The sequence below is a fragment of the Triticum dicoccoides genome, chromosome 2B (genome assembly GCF_002162155.2).
Source record: "Triticum dicoccoides isolate Atlit2015 ecotype Zavitan chromosome 2B, WEW_v2.0, whole genome shotgun sequence".
Taxonomy (NCBI): domain Eukaryota; kingdom Viridiplantae; phylum Streptophyta; class Magnoliopsida; order Poales; family Poaceae; genus Triticum; species Triticum dicoccoides.
In genome coordinates, this window is record NC_041383.1 from 13,245,392 (window position 1) to 13,264,148 (window position 18,757).

Below are 18,757 nucleotides of genomic sequence, written 5' to 3' on the forward strand. Positions count from 1 at the left end.
AAGTGTCCTCTCTTATGTCCGTGCTTGGTCGACGCTACGTACTATACATAGACAGGCCCTCGACACGCTAGCTAGTAAGAAAATGAAGGGAACCATTAAGTACATAAGTTCGTCATGCATACCGAGAGAAGTGATCGATTGACCTCTCCTTCTCCGAGAGATTGGTCGAACAACAAGTTTTCGTATTATCTATCTGACGCTACTGGCTACATACATATACAATATGTAAGATCTCTTCATTACAATCCCCTAGCAATATGTATTCTCCGGCTTTATTGATGACGTGGTCAAGAAAGAATGCCGCCAATTCCTCTTGAATTGCTTTCATGCGATCTTGTTCTAGGAGTTCCTTCCGCATCTGCCACGTCTAATTTGAAGAAGGGGGTTAATTAATACTTATATATGAATGATACTCAACAGAAATGATGGTGTAATAAAATGAATTGTGAATATTATTGCTTACGCACTTCATATTGTCTTTTAGAGTAGCCCCGCTTATTTTTCAAAGTCGCGTTGTAGATGAACTCGCACACGTAGTATCCACAGAAATCATTCCCTTGTTCCTGCCACAAGCACTTTACGAGAAATAGAGGTCAATCAAACTGATAATGAAGCATTATAAATGGCATTGATGAAAGTATAGCTATAGAATCAATGGGAGATGCGCGCAACTAGCTAGCAAATAGCGTTACTAGTCCCCGCTCAAGCTTAATCTCCAGAAGAACATAGTGGAAGCTGCACACGCATGCATAATTCATCATTTACATTACTATAACCTCACTTGAGTAATAAGGGAAACCGAATATGCACACGATAGTAACACTCACTTGAAGTTGTAAGGAAAGAGTATGGTATCTTTGTTTTGATTTTTGATCAACGATTGTAGCAAGTTGGCCTCGGCCTCTTCGGCGTGCTTTTAACCAGAAATTCATCTATGATATTTGTGTTAATGAACCCAATATCATACATTTCTTGTTTTCTGCACTCGACGATCTTCAATCTGCATAATATATTGAGGATAATTAATTATAAATACATGCAATGAAAGAGCTGAGCTATATATATAGACTTAATGACAGAAATAGTACTTACAGGCAGTAGCAAAAGACCGTTAATTTACCGAGGGCCTTTTGATTGAAGAACGCGAAGAACTCCTCAAATGGAACACACAACAGATTAGTTCCAACGAGGTCGTGCTCCTCTTTAATGTTCAGATACAAACTATTCGTCCCCCCAGACTCTCTACAGGTTTTCATGTACCAATTATGGAATCTTTGCATCATCGTTGTTAGAGATTTTTCATCTTTGACGAGAGGCTTCTTGTACTCGTATTTGTGTTCGTCCACCTCCATGAAATCAGGAAGTTGATCGTCAGGCAGGTAATCTGATAGATTGCCATAACCGGCCACCATCCCCGGAGCATTAGCGAGGATGTTGCCGCTAGACACATTGAGCGGGGGGCACGATTGATTTTCTAGTTCGCCGAGCTGGTCAATTTTTTTCGCAGCTGCTCATTCTCTTGACCTTTGATGTCTGACAGTACTTCCCGACTGCTCCGCTTGGAGATATGTCTGTTCAGTAATGCGCTCATAGTTGGTTCTCGGCGGAGACTTTGCCGGTTTCCTCAGGGCATCGAGAGTGCGCTTTGCTTTCACCGGATCTAACTTCTCCTCCGGAGGTGGATGTCTCTTTGCTTTCACCCCTTCAAAGAAGTCCTTTGCGTGGGTCTGCACGATCGTTGCGTTTTCCTCCTCGGTCCTCTCGTACGGTAACTTCTCTGGAGGCTTGAGAGGTGGACTGTATCTGTATTGCCTCCCGCCTCTGGCTGTACTACTAGATGCCGGAGCAGACGGAGAGGCTGCGGTGTCTGTCTTCTTTGGTGCTTGCTTACGAGGCGAAGGAGAAGGACTACGACACGCCGGAGCAGCCGGGGCGGCGGTGGGTCTCTTCCACCCTTGCTGGCGAGGCGGAGAAGGAGGAGGCTGCTGGCTGCTCGGGCGCGCCGGCGTAGGCGGAGAAGGAGGCGGAGTGCCGCCACACGCCAGTGAAGGAGGCCCGGTGCCCTTATCGTCACTCGTTGGAGAAGGAGGCGGTGGAGGAGGCGGAGTGCCCTGACTCGCCGGAGGAGGAGGAGGAGGCTGAGGCATCCAGTTCGGAAGGTTGATGAGCTCCTTTCGCCATAGGCATGGAGTCTTCAGAGCAGAACCCAACCTAGTCTCCCCTTCACCGGTAGGGCGGTCAAGCTGGAGGTCCTCAAATGCCTCCGTTATTTCATCCACCATCACCCTAGCATATCCTTCTGGAATCGGCCGACAGTGATAAGTTGCGCCGGGTTCAGTAGGATAAACAGAGCCAACAGCTGCCTTGACCTTCAAATTCATCCATCGCGTCATAATGTGGCAATTTTGAGACTCCGTGATAGCATCCACGGGATAGCTGGCAGTAGCCGTCAAGACATGCTCCGGCTGAAGCAGCTCGATGGAAGCCATGCTGCTTCTCCGCTGAGATGGCGGTGTAGCTTCGGGGGAATCTTCGGCAGGTCGTTTGCTGCGATCTGCTTCTCGTTCCTCTTCTCGTTCCTCTAGCCCCATTACCCTTTCGTGCAGCGCTTGCAGTTGGCCCTGCTCTAGTTTCTTTCTCCTCTCGTAGGGTTTGTAACCCCCTGCGTCCGGAAAACCAACCTTCCATGGAATGGAGCCTGGCGAGCCTCGTGTCCGTCCAGGGTGCTCAGGATTCCCGAGGGCCATTGTGAGCTCGTCCTTCTCCTTGTCTGGAACGAACGTCCCTCGCTGCGCTGCATTGATATTGTGCCGAAGCCTCTTGACTGGTATTTTCAGTTGCTCGTCCGTCCAATGGCACTTCCGTGATACAGGGTCCAAGGTTCCGCCAGCCATGAAGAACCAAGTCCGGCAACGGTCTGGCTAGTTCATTTTCTCTGGTCCGATCCCTTTATCAAGCAGATCATTCTCAGCTTTGGACCACTTAGGCCGGGCTTTGAGGTAGCCACCTGACCCCGTGCGATGGTGAAACTGCTTCTTCGCAGCATTTTGCTTGTTTGTCGCCGACATCTTCATACTCTTTTCCGATGTCTTGTGGGCCACAAATGCGGGCCAGTGATCTTTGATCTTCTCATATTTGCCGATGAATTCTGGTGTCTCTTCTTTGTCAAGAAACTTGTTCAACTCTTTCCTCCACCTCCTGAATAGGGTTGCCATCTTCTTAAGAGCACAAGACTTGATTAATTTCTCTTTAACTGGCTTCTCCAGATCCTCCTCTGACTGTAGGGTGAAATTTGCCTTCAGCTGAGTCCAAAGATCATCTTTCTGCATATCAGTGACCTAAGACACCTCAGGGTCTTCCTCCTTAGGCTTATACCATTGCTGGATGCTGATCGGGATCTTGTCCCTAACAAGAACCACGCACTAAGCAGAAAATGCGTTCTTTGTCTGGATGGGTTCAATCGGTTCGCCGTCGGGCACGATTTCTATGATCTCAAACCTTTCATTCGAGCTCAACTTTTTCTTCGGGCCTCGTCTCCTTACCGAAGTTGTGCTCGATCCGGAGGGCTAGAAAAAGGAAGAAAGACGAGAGTTAATTAATATGTGTACATATACCAAAACAATGGATGCATCAATTAACTAGTCAGCACGGGCTTAACTAATATATATATACCTGGCCGGACTCGGTTCGGTCACCCAGCAGTCAGCACGGTCTCCTTCTTGTACCTCCATTGGGTCATCGGAGCCATCATGAACATAGCCCTCTTCTTGTACCGGCATCAATGGGCCGGAGCCATCATGAACATAGCCCTCTTCTTCACCCAGTCCTTCCTGACTATCAGTGTCGTTGAGAAATGACACAACGACATCACTTCCTTGTGCGACTATGTCCCCCAACATCGCTTCTGTTGCTTCATCTCGGGAGTGCTCCATAGTTTCTGCAAATATTTACAACATGTCAATTATTATTAGTGGCCTCATGTTAGTGGCCTCGACGCTGCTTCTCTAGGGTTTAGGGTGGCCTCGACGACAATGCTCTTTTAACTTGGTAAATTTGGGTGGCCTCGAGAGAGTTAATTTGTCGGGTAGGGGTGCGGCGGGAGGGGGTAGGAGACCAACATCGTTTTCTCTCTAGGGTTTGGGTGTCCTCGAGAGTTTTGGTCAAGCGAGAGGGCCGAGAGTGGTGCTTCCGTGGTATAAGTTATCACGGTCGAGACGGGGTACATATAACGACCGCCCCTCATTTCGAAGTTATCCGGGAGGGGGTTATATCGACAACGACGCGACATACATATACATGGGAAAATGATGTTATAGGGGAGGGGGTATTGGTACCCCCCCCCCCTCGTGTTGAAGTTTCTTCTTTCTCCTCTATTCGTTTCTTCTTCTTCTCCTCTTCTTTTTCTTCTTCTCCCTCGAGAAAGGGAAATAAGGAAAAGGAAGAACAGAGGAAGAAGGAAGAAGGAAGAAGAAGAAGAAAAAGAAGGAGAGGAAAAAGGAAAATAAGAAGAGGAAGAAAGGAGAAGAAGAGGAGAGGAAGAAGAGGAGAAATAAATTAGAAGAGGAAAAAAGAAGAAAAAGAAGAGGAGAAGAAGAAAGGAATAGAGGAGAAGAAGCGAAAATAGAAATTCTTCTCCTCTTCTTCTCCTCTATTTTTTCTATTTCTATTTTTTCTTCTTCTCCTCTATTCCTTTCTTCTTCTCCTCTTCTTTTTCTTCTTTTTTCCTCTTCTTATTTATTTCTCCTCTTCTTCCTCTCCTCTTCTTCTCCTTTCTTCCTCTTCTTATTTTCCTTTTTCCTCTCCTTCTTTTTCTTCTTCTTCTTCCTTCTTCCTTCTTCCTCTTTTCTTCCTTTTCCTTATTTTCCTTTCTCCTCTACACTAACCTAAAATGCACTAACCTAAAATCGATATCTACTAAATACCTAAATAAAAAATTAATACATATATGAAAAAACATATATAAACAAAAAATGCTATGAACATTATATTCATACATACATAGCCACATCCATTCATCATATATATAGCTACCACATACATATATACATTATATATATATGAAAAAATGCAATAAACAAAAAAATATACTTATGAAAAAAAATACTATGAACATGTACACATATATACACATACAAACACATATACACATATACACATATATGTACATACAAACACCTATACGCAGGGCAGGGGCGGCGGCGCGCCGGCCGCGCAGGACAGGGGCGGCGCGGCGGCCACGCAGGGGCGTGGGACGGGAGGGGCACGGGAGCAGGCTGTGCTCACAGGGGGCGGCGGCGACGGCGAAGGCGAGAAGCCTGACGGCGTCAGTGGCGGCGACGACGGCGAAGGCGAGAAGCCTGACGGCGTCGATGGCGGCGGTGACGGCAAGGTGGAGCAGGGGCGTCGAGCGGCGACGGCGACGAGGAGGAGCAGGGGCGTCGGGGGAGAAGTGGGGGATTTGGTCGAAACGGCTAAGTGCTGTATATATAGCAAGAGCATTGGTCCCGGTTCATGAAACCAACCAGGACTAATGCACCCCTTTAGTCCCGGTTGGTGCCAACAACCGGGACCAAAGGCCTTTTTTCAGCAGCCCAAAGGGCGGGAAGTGGCGGCCTTTGGTCCCAGTTGGTGGCACCAACCGGGACTAAACGAGGGGCATTGGTCCCGGTTGGTGCCACGAACCGGTACCAATGCCCCCCTTTAGTCCCCGTTGGTGCCACCAACCGGGACCAAAGGCCCCTGTGCTGCCCGCAGCGCGGCAAAAGTTTACTCCCACCTCGCTAGTTGAGAGGGCTCGAGAGTGGTTTATAAGCGCTATTGCGCCCACCCTCTCGAGTTCCTCTCAACTGCAGGCTTTCGGGCCTAATCTCACATTATGCTGTTGTGGGCCTATTGGGCCTTCTGTGGCCCTGAATCCTGGCCCAGGTTGGGTTTCTAGTCGTATTCAGGCCGTGGTGGCCCAATAGGTGGCAGTTTTTTTGTTTTTTTTCCTGTTTTTTTTGTTTTTTGCATTATTTATTTTCTTTTGTTTTTTGCTTTATTTTTTAGTTCCTTTTGCTTTTAGTTTTAGAAAATTTATAAACTTTCTGTTAGTGCCATTAGTTTTCAAATTTGAAAACACTTTTTTTGTTTTCTTTCTTGCTTTATTTATTTTATTTTGTTTCTACTTACAACAAAATACTTATTGTTGCTATTTGTATTTTTTCCCCAGTTTTTTTGTTTTGTTTTCTGCATTATTTATTTCCTTTTGTTTTTTGCTTTATTTTTTAATTCTTTTTTTCTTTTTGTTTTAGAAAAATTATAAACTTTCTGTTAGTGTCATTAGTTTTCAAATTTGAAAACACTTTTTTTGTTTTCTTTCTTGCTTTATTTATTTTATTTTGTTTCTACTTACAACAAAATACTTATTGTTGCTATTTTTATTTTTTTCCTGTTTTTTTTGTTTTGTTTTCTGCATTATTTATTTTCTTTTGTTTTTTGCTTTATTTTTTAATTCTTTTTTTCTTTTAGTTTTAGAAAAATTATAAACTTTCTATTAGTGCCATTAGTTTTCAAATGAACTCTGAAAAAGTTGAAAGTTGTCATGGTATCATAAATTCACCCACATAGCATGTGCATGTACAAAACGGACAATGGTATCATACTCGTCTGTTACAAAGTTGGCATGGTATCATCATAATAGTTGCGGGAGAAAGTCTTCACTTTTTCTTCGCTTGTGCCATTTTCTTATTGCGCCGCAACCATGGATAATCTTGATCGTTTATCAGGAGATCACCCTTGACTTTGAAGGGAGGAATTTCATGAAACTTTTCATAATCTTCAGACATGTCTGTCTTGCCCTCCACTCCCACGATGTCCCTTTTTCCTGAAAGAACTATGTGGCGCTTTGGCTCATCGTATGATGTATTCGCTTCCTTATCTTTTCTTTTTCTCGGTCTGGTAGACATGTCCTTCACATAGATAACCTGTGCCACATCATTGGCTAGGACGAACGGTTGGTCAGTGTATCCAAGATTTTTCAGATCCACTGTTGTCATTCCGTACTGTGGGTCTACCTGTACCCCGCCTCCTGACAGATTGACCCATTTGCACTTAAACAAAGGGACCTTAAAATCATGTCCGTAGTCAAGTTCCCACATGTCCACTATGTAACCATAATATGTGTCCTTTCCCCTCTCGGTTGTTGCATCAAAGCGGACACCGCTGTTTTGGTTGGTGCTCTTTTGATCTTGGTCAATCGTGTAAAATGTATTCCCATTTATCTCGTATCCTTTCCAAATTGTAACAGTCGAAGATGGTCCCCTGGACAATAAATACAGCTCACAAATAGTGTTGTCACCTCTGAGATGTGTTTCCAACCAACTGCTGAAAGTCCTGATGTGTTCACATGTAATCCAGTCGCCGCACTGCTCCAGGTGTTTGGAGCGCAGACTGTTCTTGTTTTCATCGACATACGGGGTCACCAAGGTAGAGTTCTATAGAACTGTGTAGTGTGCTTGAGACCAAGAATATCCGTCCCTGCATATTATTGAGTCCCTTCTAAACGTGCCTTTTCCAGTCAGTCTCCCCTCATACCGCGATTTAGGGAGACCTATCTTCTTAAGGCCAGGAATGAAGTCAACACAAAACCCGATGAAATCCTCTGTTTGATGGCCCATGGAGATGCTTCCTTCTGGCCTAGCACGGTTACGGACATATTTCTTTAGGACTCCCATGAACCTCTCAAAGGGGTACATATTGTGTAGAAATACGGGGCCCAGAATGACAATCTCGTCAACTAGATGAAATAGGACGTGCGTCATGATATTGAAGAAGGATGGTGAGAACACCAGCATGAAACTGACAAGACATTGCACCACATCACTCCTTAGCCTTGGTATGATTTCTGGATCGATCACCTTCTGAGAGATTGCATTGAGGAATGCACATAGCTTCACAATGGTTAATTGGACGTTTTCCGATAGAAGCCCCCTTAATGCAACCGGAAGTAGTTGCGTCATAATCACGTGGCAGTCTTGAGACTTTACGTTCTGAAACTTTTTCTCTGCCATATTTATTATTCCCTTTATATTCGACGAGAAGCCAGTCGGGACCTTCATACTAAGAAGGCATTCAAAGAAGATTTCCTTCTCTTCTTTGGTAAGAGCATAGCTGGCAGGACCTTCATACTGCTTTGGAGGCATGCCATCTTTTTCGTGCAAACGTTGCAGGTCCTCCCATGCCTCAGTTGTATCTTTTGTCTTTCCATACACGCCCAAGAAGCCTAGCAGGTTCACGCAAAGGTACTTCGTCACGTGCATCACGTCAATTGAAGAGCGGACCTCTAGGTCTTTCCAGTAGGGTAGGTCCCAAAATATAGATTTCTTCTTCCACATGGGTGCGTGTCCCTCAGCGTCATTCGGAACAGCTAGTGCGCCAGAACCCTTTCCAAAGATTACGTGTAAATCATTGACCATAGAAAGTACGTGATCACCGGTACGCATGGCGGGCTTCTTCCGGTGATCTGCCTCGCGTTTGAAATGGTTGGTCGGAAAAAATCGACGATGGCCCAGGTACACATTCTTCCTGCAGCTTCCCAGGTGTATACTATCAGTGTCAAGTAAACAGTCCGTGCATGCGTGGTATCCCTTGTTTGCCTGTCCTAAAAGGTTACTGAGAGCGGGCCAATCATTGATGGTCACGAACAGAAACACCTTTAGGTCAAATTCCTCCTGTTTGTGCTCATCCCACGTACGTACACCGTTTCCATTCCACAACTGTAAAAGTTCTTCAACTAATGGCCTTAGGTACACATCAATGTCGTTGCTAGGTTGCTTAGGGCCTTGGATGAGAACTGGCATCATAATGAACTTCTGCTTCATGCACATCCAAGGAGGAAGGTTATACATACATAGAGTCATGGGCCAGGTGCTCTGATTGCTGCTCTACTCCCCGAAAGGATCAATGCCATCCACGCTTAAAGCAAACCATATGTTCCTTGGGTCACATGCAAACTCATCCCAGTACTTTCTCTCGATTTTTCTCCACTGTGACCCGTCAATGGTTGCTCTCAACTTCCCATCTTTCTTATGGTCCTCACTGTGCCATCGCATCAACTTGGCATGCTCTCCATTTCTGAACAAACATTTCAACCGTGGTATTATAGGAGCATACCACATCACCTTCGCAGGAACCCTCCTCCTGGGGGGCTCGCCGTCAACATCACCAGGGTCATCTCGTCTGATCATATACCGTAATGCACCACATACCGGGCATGCGTTCAGATCCTTGTATGCACCGCGGTAGAGGATGCAGTCATTAGGGCATGCATGTATCTTCTACACCTCCAATCCTAGAGGGCATACAACCTTATTTGCTGCGTATGTACTGTCGGGCAATTCATTATCCTTTGGAAGCTTCTTCTTCAATATTTTCAGTAGCTTCTAAAATCCTTTGTCAGGCACAACATTCTCTGCCTTCCACTGCAGCAATTCCAGTACGGTACCGAGCTTTCTGTTGCCATCTTCGCAATTGGGGTACAACCCTTTTTGTGGTCCTCTAACATGCGATCGAACTTCAGCTTCTCCTTTTGACTTTTGCATTGCGTCCTTGCATCGACAATGACCCGGCGGAGATCATCATCATCGGGCACATGGTCTAGTTCCTCTTGATCTTCAGCAGCTTCGCCCGTTGCAGCATCATCGTGCACATTGTCTGGTTCCTCTTGATCTTTAGTAGCATCACCGTATTCAGGGGGCACATAGTTGTCATCGTACTCTTCTTCTTCGCCGTCTTCCATCATAACCCCTATTTCTCCGTGCCTCGTCCAAACATTAGAGTGTGGCATGAAACCCTTGTAAAGCAGGTGGGCGTGAAGGATTTTCCTGTCCGAGTAAGACTTCGTATTCCCACATATAGGGCATGGACAACACATAAGACCATTCTGCTTGTTTGCCTCAGCCACTTCGAGAAAATCATGCACGCCCTTAATGTACTCGGAGGTGTATCTTGAACCGTACATCCATTGCTGGTTCTGTTGGAAATATGCCCTAGAGACAATAAATTAGTTATTATTATTATATTTCCTTGTTCATGATAATCGTTTATTATCCATGCTATAATTGTATTGATAGGAAACTCAGATACATGTGTGAATACATAGACAACACCATGTCCCTAGTAAGCCTCTAGTTGACTAGCTCGATGATCAATAGATGGTTACGGTTTCCTGACCATGGACATTGGATGTCGTTGATAACGGGATCACATCATTAGGAGAATGATGTGATGGACAAGACCCAATCCTAAGCCTAGCACAAAGATCGTGTAGTTCATATGCTAAAGCTTTTCTAATGTCAAGTATAATTTCCTTAGACCATGATATTGTGCAACTCCCGGATTCCGTAGGAATGCTTTGGGTGAACCAAACGTCACAACATAACTGGCTGGCTATAAAGGTGCACTACGGGTATCTCCGACAGTGTCTGTTGGGTTGGCACGAATCGAGACATGGATTTGTCACTCCGTGTGACGGAGAGGTATCTCTGGGCCCACTCAGTAGGACATCATCATAATGTGCACAATGTGACCAAGGGGTTGATCACGGGATGATGTGATACGGAACAAGTAAAGAGACTTGCCAGTAACGAGATTGAACAAGGTATCGAGATACCGACGATCGAATCTCGGGCAAGTACTATACCGCTAGACAAAGGGAATTGAATACTAGATTGATTGAATCCTCGACATCGTGGTTCATCCGATGAGATCATCGTGGAACATGTGGGAGCCAACATGGGTATCCAGATCCCGCTATTGGTTATTGGCCGGAGAGTTGTCTCGGTCATGTCTGCATGGTTCCCAAACCCGTAGGTCTACACACTTAAGGTTCGGTGACGCTAGGGTTGTAGAGATATTAGTATGCGGTAACCCGAAAGTTGTTTGAAGTCCCAGATGAGATCCCAGACGTCACGAGGAGTTTCGGAATGGCCCGGAGGTAAAGATTTATATATAGGAAGTCCAATTTTGGCCACCTGGAAAGTTTCCGGGGTCATCGGTATTGTACCAAGACCACCGGAAGGGTCCCGGGGGTCCACCGGGTGGGGCCACCTATCCTGGAGGGCCCCATGGGCTGAAGGGGCATGGGAACCAGCCCTGGTGGGCTGGTGTGCCCCCCCTTGGGCCTCCCATGTGCCTAGGGTTAGAAACCCAGAGGGGTGGGGGCGCCTCCACTTGGCTTGGGGGCCAAGCCACCCCTAGGGCAGCCGCCCCCCTCCCTAGATGGGATCTACAAGGGGACCGGCGCCCCCCTAGGCCCCTATATATAGTGGAGGGGAGGGAGGGCAGCCGCACCTGAGTCCTTGGCGCCTCCCTCCCTCCCGTGACACTTCTTCCTCCCCGCTTGCACTTGGCGAAGTCCTGCCGGGATCCCGCTACTTCCACCACCACGCCGTCGTGCTGCTGGATCTCCATCAACCTCTCCTTCCCTTGCTGGATCAAGAAGGAGGAGATGTCTCTCCCAACCGTACGTGTGTTGAACGCGGAGGTGCCGTCCGTTCGGCGCTAGGATCATCGGTGACTTCGATCACGACGAGTACGACTCCATCAACCCCGTTCAATTGAACGCTTCCGCTTAGCGATCAACAAGGGTATGTAGATGCACTCTCCTTCCCTTGGTTTCTAGATTACTCCATAGATTTATCTTGGTGATGCGTAGAAATTTTTTGAATTTCTGCTACGTTCCCCAACAGTAGTATCAGAGCTACGTCTATGCGTAGTTTCTATGCACGAGTAGAACACAAGTTGTTGAGGGCATTGATTTTGTTCAATATGCTTACTGTTACTAGTCCAATCTTGTTTCGATGGTATTGTGGGATGAAGCGGCCCAGACCGACCTTACACGTACACTTACATGAGACAGGTTCCACCGACTGACATGCACTTGTTGCATAAGGTGGCTAGCGGGTGCCAGTCTCTCCCACTTTAGTCGGATCGGATTCGATGAAAAGGGTCCTTATGAAGGGTAAATAGCAATTGGCATATCACGTTGTGGTTTTGCGTAGGTAAGAAACGTTCTTGCTAGAAACCCATAGCAGCCACGTAAAACATGCAAACAACAATTCGAGGACGTCTAACTTGTTTTTGCAGGATATGCTATGTGATGTGATATGGCCAAAAGAATGTGATGAATGATATGTGATGTATGAGATTGATCATGTTCTTGTAATAGGAATCGCGACTTGCATGTCAATGAGTATGACAACCGGCAGGAGCCATAGGAGTTGTCTTAATTTATTGTATGACCTGTGTGTCATTGAACAACGCCATGTAATTACTTTACTTTATTGCTAAACCGTTAGCCACAGTAGTAGAAGTAATAGTTGGCGAGACAACTTCATGGAGACACGATGATGGAGATCATGATGATGGAGATCATGGTGTCATGCCGGTGACAATGATGATCATGGAGCCCCGAAGATGGAGATCAAAAGGAGCAAAATGATATTGGCCATATCATGTCACTTTTTGTTTGCATGTGATGTTTATCATGTTTATGCATCTTATTTTCTTAGAATGGCGGTAGTAAATAAGATGACCCCTCATTAAAATTTCAAGAAAGTGTTCCCCCTAACTGTGCACCGTTGTGAAAGTTCGTTGTTTCGAAGCACCACGTGATGATCGGGTGTGATAGATTCTAACATTCACATACAACGGGTGTAAGCCAGATTTACACACGCGAAACACTTAGGTTGACTTGACGAGCCTAGCATGTACAGACATGGCCTCGGAACACAAGAGACCGAAAGGTCGAGCATGAGTCGTATGGTAGATACGATCAACATGAAGATGTTCACCGATGATGACTAGTCCGTCTCACGTGATGATCGGACACGGCCTAGTTGACTCGGATCATGTAATCACTTAGATGACTAGAGGGATGTCTATCTAAGTGGGAGTTCATTAGATGAACTTAATTATCCTGAACATGGTCAAAAGGTTTTTGGAAATTATATCGTAGCTCGTGCTTTAGTTCTACTGTTTAGATATGTTCCTAGAGAAAATAGTTGAAAGTTGATAGTAGCAATTATGCGGACTGGGTCCGTAAACTGAGGATTGTCCTCATTGCTGCGCAGAAGGCTTATGTCCTTAATGCACCGCTCGGTGTGCTGAACCTCGAACGTCGCCTGTGGATGTTGCAAACATTTGACATACACGTTTTGATAACTACGTGATAGTTCAGTAATATTAAACGGTTTAGAATTGAGGCACTGAAGACGATTTCGAAACATTGCTGAACATATGAGATATTTCGAGGGCTGAAATTGGGATTTCAGGCTCGTGCCCATGTCAAGAGGTATGATACCTCCGACGAGTTTCTTAGCCTACAAAATAAGGGAGAAAAGCTCAATCTTTGAGCTTGTACTCAGATTGTTTGGGTACAACAATCACTTGAATCGAGTGGGAGTTAATCTTCCAGATGAGATAGTGATGTTTCTCCAAAGTCATTGCACCAAGCTACTAGAGCTTCGTGATGAACTATAACATATCAAGGATAGATATGATGATCCTTGAAATATTCGCGATGTTTGACACCGCGAAAGTAGAAATCAAGAAGAAGCATCAATTGTTGATGGTTGGTGAAACCACTAGTTTCAAGAAGGGCAAGGGCAAGAAGGGATACTTCATGAAACGGAAAATCAGCTGCTGCTCTAGTGAAGAAACCCAAGGTTGAATCCAAACCCGAGACTCAGTGCTTCTGTAATAAAGGGAACAGCCACTGGAGCAGAATTACCATAGATACTTGGTAGATGAGAAGGCTGGCAAGGTCGATAGAAGTATATTGGATATACATTATGTTAATGTGTACTTTACTAGTACTCCTAGTAGCACTAGGGTATTATATACCGGTTCGGTTGCTAAGTGTTAGTAACTCGAAATAAAAGCTACGGTATAAAGGGAGACTAGCTAAAGGGGAGCTGACGATATGTGTTGGAAGTTTTTCCAAGATTGATGTGATCAAGCATCGCACGCTCTCTCTACCATCGAGATTGGTGTTAAACCTAAATAATTGTTATTTGGTGTTTGCGTTGAGCATAGACCTGATTGGATTATGTCTACCGCAATACGGCTATTCATTTAAGGAGAATAATGGTTACTCTGTTTATTTGAATAATACCTTCAATGGTCTTGCACCTAAAATGAATGGTTTATTGAATTTCGATCGTAGTGATACACATGTTCATGCCAAAAGATATAAGATAGTAATGATAGTACCACCTACTTGTGGCACTGCCATGTAAGTCATATTGGTATAAAACACATGAAGAAGCTCCATCTTGATGGATCTTTGGACTCACTCGTTTTTGAAAAGTTTGAGACATACGAACCATGTCTATTGGTGTATATGCATGAAGAAACTCCATGCAAATGGACCGTTTGGACTCACTTAATTTTGAATCACTTGAGACATGCAAATTATACCTCATGGGCAAGATGACTGAAAGCCTCGTTTTTAGTAAAATGGAACAAGAAAGCAACTTATTGGAAGTAATACATTTTTTATGTGTGCAGTCCAATGAGTGCCGAGGCACGCAGTGGATATCGTTATGTTGTTACTTCACGGATGATTTGAGTAGATACTGACTATATTTACTTGATGAAACACAAGTTTGAATTATTGAATGGTTCAAGTAATTTCAGAGTGAAGTTGAAGATCATCGTGACAAGAGGATAAAATATCTACTTCGTATTGTGGCCAAAGGTACAATATCGATTCAACGCTATAAAGATTGGACACTCACATATCACATTTTTTTCTATTTAAATAAACCTTTTTCAGTTGTGCGTGTCAAAGTTACAGTGATGTTTCTTTAAACAACCAGTGTAGCTATCATGCACATGCACCATTGTTACTCTTGCATTCAAATTCATTAGTCTTGGATGATTTAAGTTTCTATTTTGAAGTAATATATGTAATTTTCATATATGAATTCAACGGTTACGCAACTTATGAAATGGAGGCTATGTAATCATATGAGGTAACACTTTTAAGTAGCTAACTACAATATCCATTGCTTTTTGTGCGCCTCTACACTAACACGTCAGTGCATTATGTTTAAAGTAAATAACCAATGGCACTAAATTATCTATTTACGCGAGAAATACATAGGTTGAGCGTTTGATCCCTTTTTTTGTGAACGCGCCACTATACCCGTACGATTGGCCGCGCCTGTGTGAACGTCCAAGTTATTGGCGCATCATCCCGAGTTGTTGTCTTTTTTCTAGGGTGGACTTCACACAGTCTAGCATGACCTTCCCGCTAGCACGGTCAAAAATTAGTTGAAACTGGATAGGAACGATCCCGCGGGTGGCAAAATCTCCCGCCTCCTTCTAAAATTTCCGCCACCTTAGTCTTTAGCATGCGAAATCACCATTTTGTCCTTGGTGCACGGAGACCAACAGTTACAATACCGCCCTCATCTACATGATAGGTCGGGGCTGCTTTGGTAACTTCCGGTTCCCCCCACTACACGGCACCCCCATTTCCTCTCCCCCCTCCCGCAAAAACGACTATCTCCACAGCACCAGAGCATCTTACAGCACGTTGTCCGTACTTCATCGCCCTTTCTCCCCTCCCCTCTCGAAACCCTAGACTGCTCATCCACCGGCGTACCATAGCCCATTCACTGCCAGCGGCGTCCACCTCGCCGGATCTGCTTCTGCGGCCGCATCTACCCCTCCCACCTCCCCTAGAAACAAGTAGACTGCTCATCCACCATTGTACCACAGCCCATTCAGTGTCGGCCTTGTCCACGGCGCCGGATCTGCTTCGCCGGTACTCTCGTCAACCGCTGCGCATCTGCAGCGGCTCATTCGTACTCCCCACCGGAGACGCTTCGTCCACACCCCCTGGAGCCGTCCCACCGACGCCCCCGTCGACGGCCTCTGATCCTCTTCACCGACACCTTCCTCAACCCTACCGGAGGCGCTTCGCCGACACCTTCCTCAACCCTACCGGAGCCGCTTTGCCGACACCAGCGTCAACCCTACCGGAGTAGCTTTGCCTATACCATTCTCAACCCTACTGGGGCCGCTTTGCCAACTCACAAGTCCACGGCCTCAGATCCGCTTCCTCGCACCCTCATCGAACCTACCGGAGCAGCTTATGATGCCCCGTCCACGGACGAAGATCCGCATCGTCGACACCACCCTTAACCCAACCATCGGAGCAGCTTCTGACGCCACGTCCACGGCGGCAGATCCGCATCCTCGACACCATCCTTAACCCAACCACCGGAGCAGCTTCTGACGCCCCGTCCACGGCCGCAGATCCGCGTCGTCGACACCATCCTTAACCCAACCATCGGAGCAGCTTCACCTACGCCCTCGTCCACGGCCACAGATCCGCTTCGCCCACACCATAGTCCACCCTACCGGAGCCGCTCCACAAACACCCTACTTGACGGTTCTAGGTCTCCTTAACGAACCCCGACAGCCAGCGCAACGTCATCACCCTCGGTGTTTCTAACCTGATTCCCACCGTCTAGAGAGATGCCAAGCACCTGCCACGGCCTAGGTACTTGTCACCTTTAAACCCCTCCAGCATCACCTGCCTGATGTACTTCAAATATACTAACTGGTCGCTGTTACATGTTCTACAGCTGGCAAAAACTACAAGGACGATGTTTCTTATGGATCTAACAGCTTGGCCAACCAAGATCCTGGACTGAGGCATTGCTATGATCTTGTAAGCGCATCTCTCTCTCTTGTATTGTTCTGTGCCTGCCAACGTGCTTTGTTAGGATTTTCGACCAGTAATCCCTTCGTGCAGACAATGATTTGTACTACTGGCTGCTAAATTAGATTTGTAGATGTCATACATGATACTACCTCGTACCTTCGTTCCTAAATATAAGTCTTTCTAGAGATTCCCCTATAGGCTACATACGGAGCAAAATGAGTGAATCTACACTCGAAAATGCATCTATATACATCTGTATGTGGTCCATACTGGAATCTCTACAAAGACATATATTTAGGAACAGGGGCAGTACATTACACAAAATCGTAGGTGGCATGTAGGAATTCCAGTGCACTACATTAGGCTCCCTTAGAGTGCCTGCCAGTCCAGCATAGAGTCATGGCTAGTTTATGGTACGCACACAATCATTAATTGGTGGTTTAAATATGTGCAAGGGATATACAATGTAGTATCATGTAGAGATATCTGAAATTAGCCATGTCAACTTGCAGATAGGGTTACACAACGAAAAAGTACAAGATGTTTGTGGCAATTTCATGGAACATCGCAAAAAAGGAGAGGCAGCGGTGAGCCTATACAGTGTGCTATGGTACGTCACTCCTCCATTGCAATCATCGTGACATGTTATTTGTATGCCAGTTCTATTAGCCAAGTTTCTTAGGGACAATTATTACGAGTTATCCTAAGAAAATAAGCACATGTGAATATAAGCTCCATGTAATACGCCAACCAGTTCTTTTCATTGCGTTTTCAACTTATCTTTGGTATGATCAGTGGAAAGTCTAGATTGCATTATATATATTTTTCATTTTGCTGCACATATGGAAATTAATTTGACTTGCAAACATCACAAATTGAACCCAGTGCAGTAATTAATATGATAGGAAAACAGACCATCACCATTTGCTCAAAATGCAAATACAAAGAAACCATCTACTTGGCACAATCTACTTTGGTCAATGTTTTCCATAGAGATCCCATTGCCTAATTTAAGCGAAGAACGCATGACCCACATTTAAATGAAGAACAATTATTTGTTGAAATTCGATGGTCCAAGTGGCTGGTTATTATCATATAGCAGCACCACCTGAAAGCATCATATAGCAGCAGCAGCAGCTCATAGCAACTCATCATATAGTAGCAGCAGTCTGCAATTCATCATATACCAGCAGCAGCTCATAGCAAATCATCATATAGTAGCAGCAGGAGCAGCTCATAGCAATTCATCATATAGCAGCAGCAGGAGCAGCTTGTAGCAACTCATCATATAGCAGCGGCAGCAGCTCATAGCAATTCATCATATAGTAGTAGCAGCAGCTCATAGCAACTCATCATACAGCAGTAGCAGCACATAGCAATTCATCATATAGCAGCAGCAGGAGCAGCTCATAGCAATGCATCATATAGCAGCAGCAGAAGCAGCTCATAGCAATTCATCGTATAGTGGATCAGAATGAAAATTTGGCAAAAAATCAGAGGAGATCCTCACCTTGTTGGATGAGCTCATCCTTCAACAGCACCTCAAGGCCATGGCCTGGGAGGAGGGGAGGGGGAACAAGGTTCCTTCTACCACAGTGTGGCATCAGCCGTAGTTGTGCAGCGCCCACTGGAGTAGTGTGTTGGACGAACCACAGTGAAGCAGCTGCTGGTGACCATGAGAATGAGGGGCGGCGCCAGAGGGAGGAGCAACCAGGGAGATTTTCCCCTACCCGCTGGCCATGTAGCCTAGCTGGACATAGCATCGTCGAGGACCAGGCCAGATGGGAACAGTGGCGACGGCTCGCTGGAGGAACCCTAGTGCTGCAGGCAGGGGATCGAGGTAGAGGGAAAGGGGAGAGGAGATGCAAGCGGGCAGGGCAATGAATGCTTGCGTGTTTGTTTTTACTTGAGGGTCAGGTGTGACACATGTGTCAGCAGTTGCATTTTGAGTGTAATATAGGCAGACAACAAAGTCATTTCACTATTCCCCTTCCCTTCAATTTTTAGTGAGGTTCTACCCGAAACACCCCCCTCCAA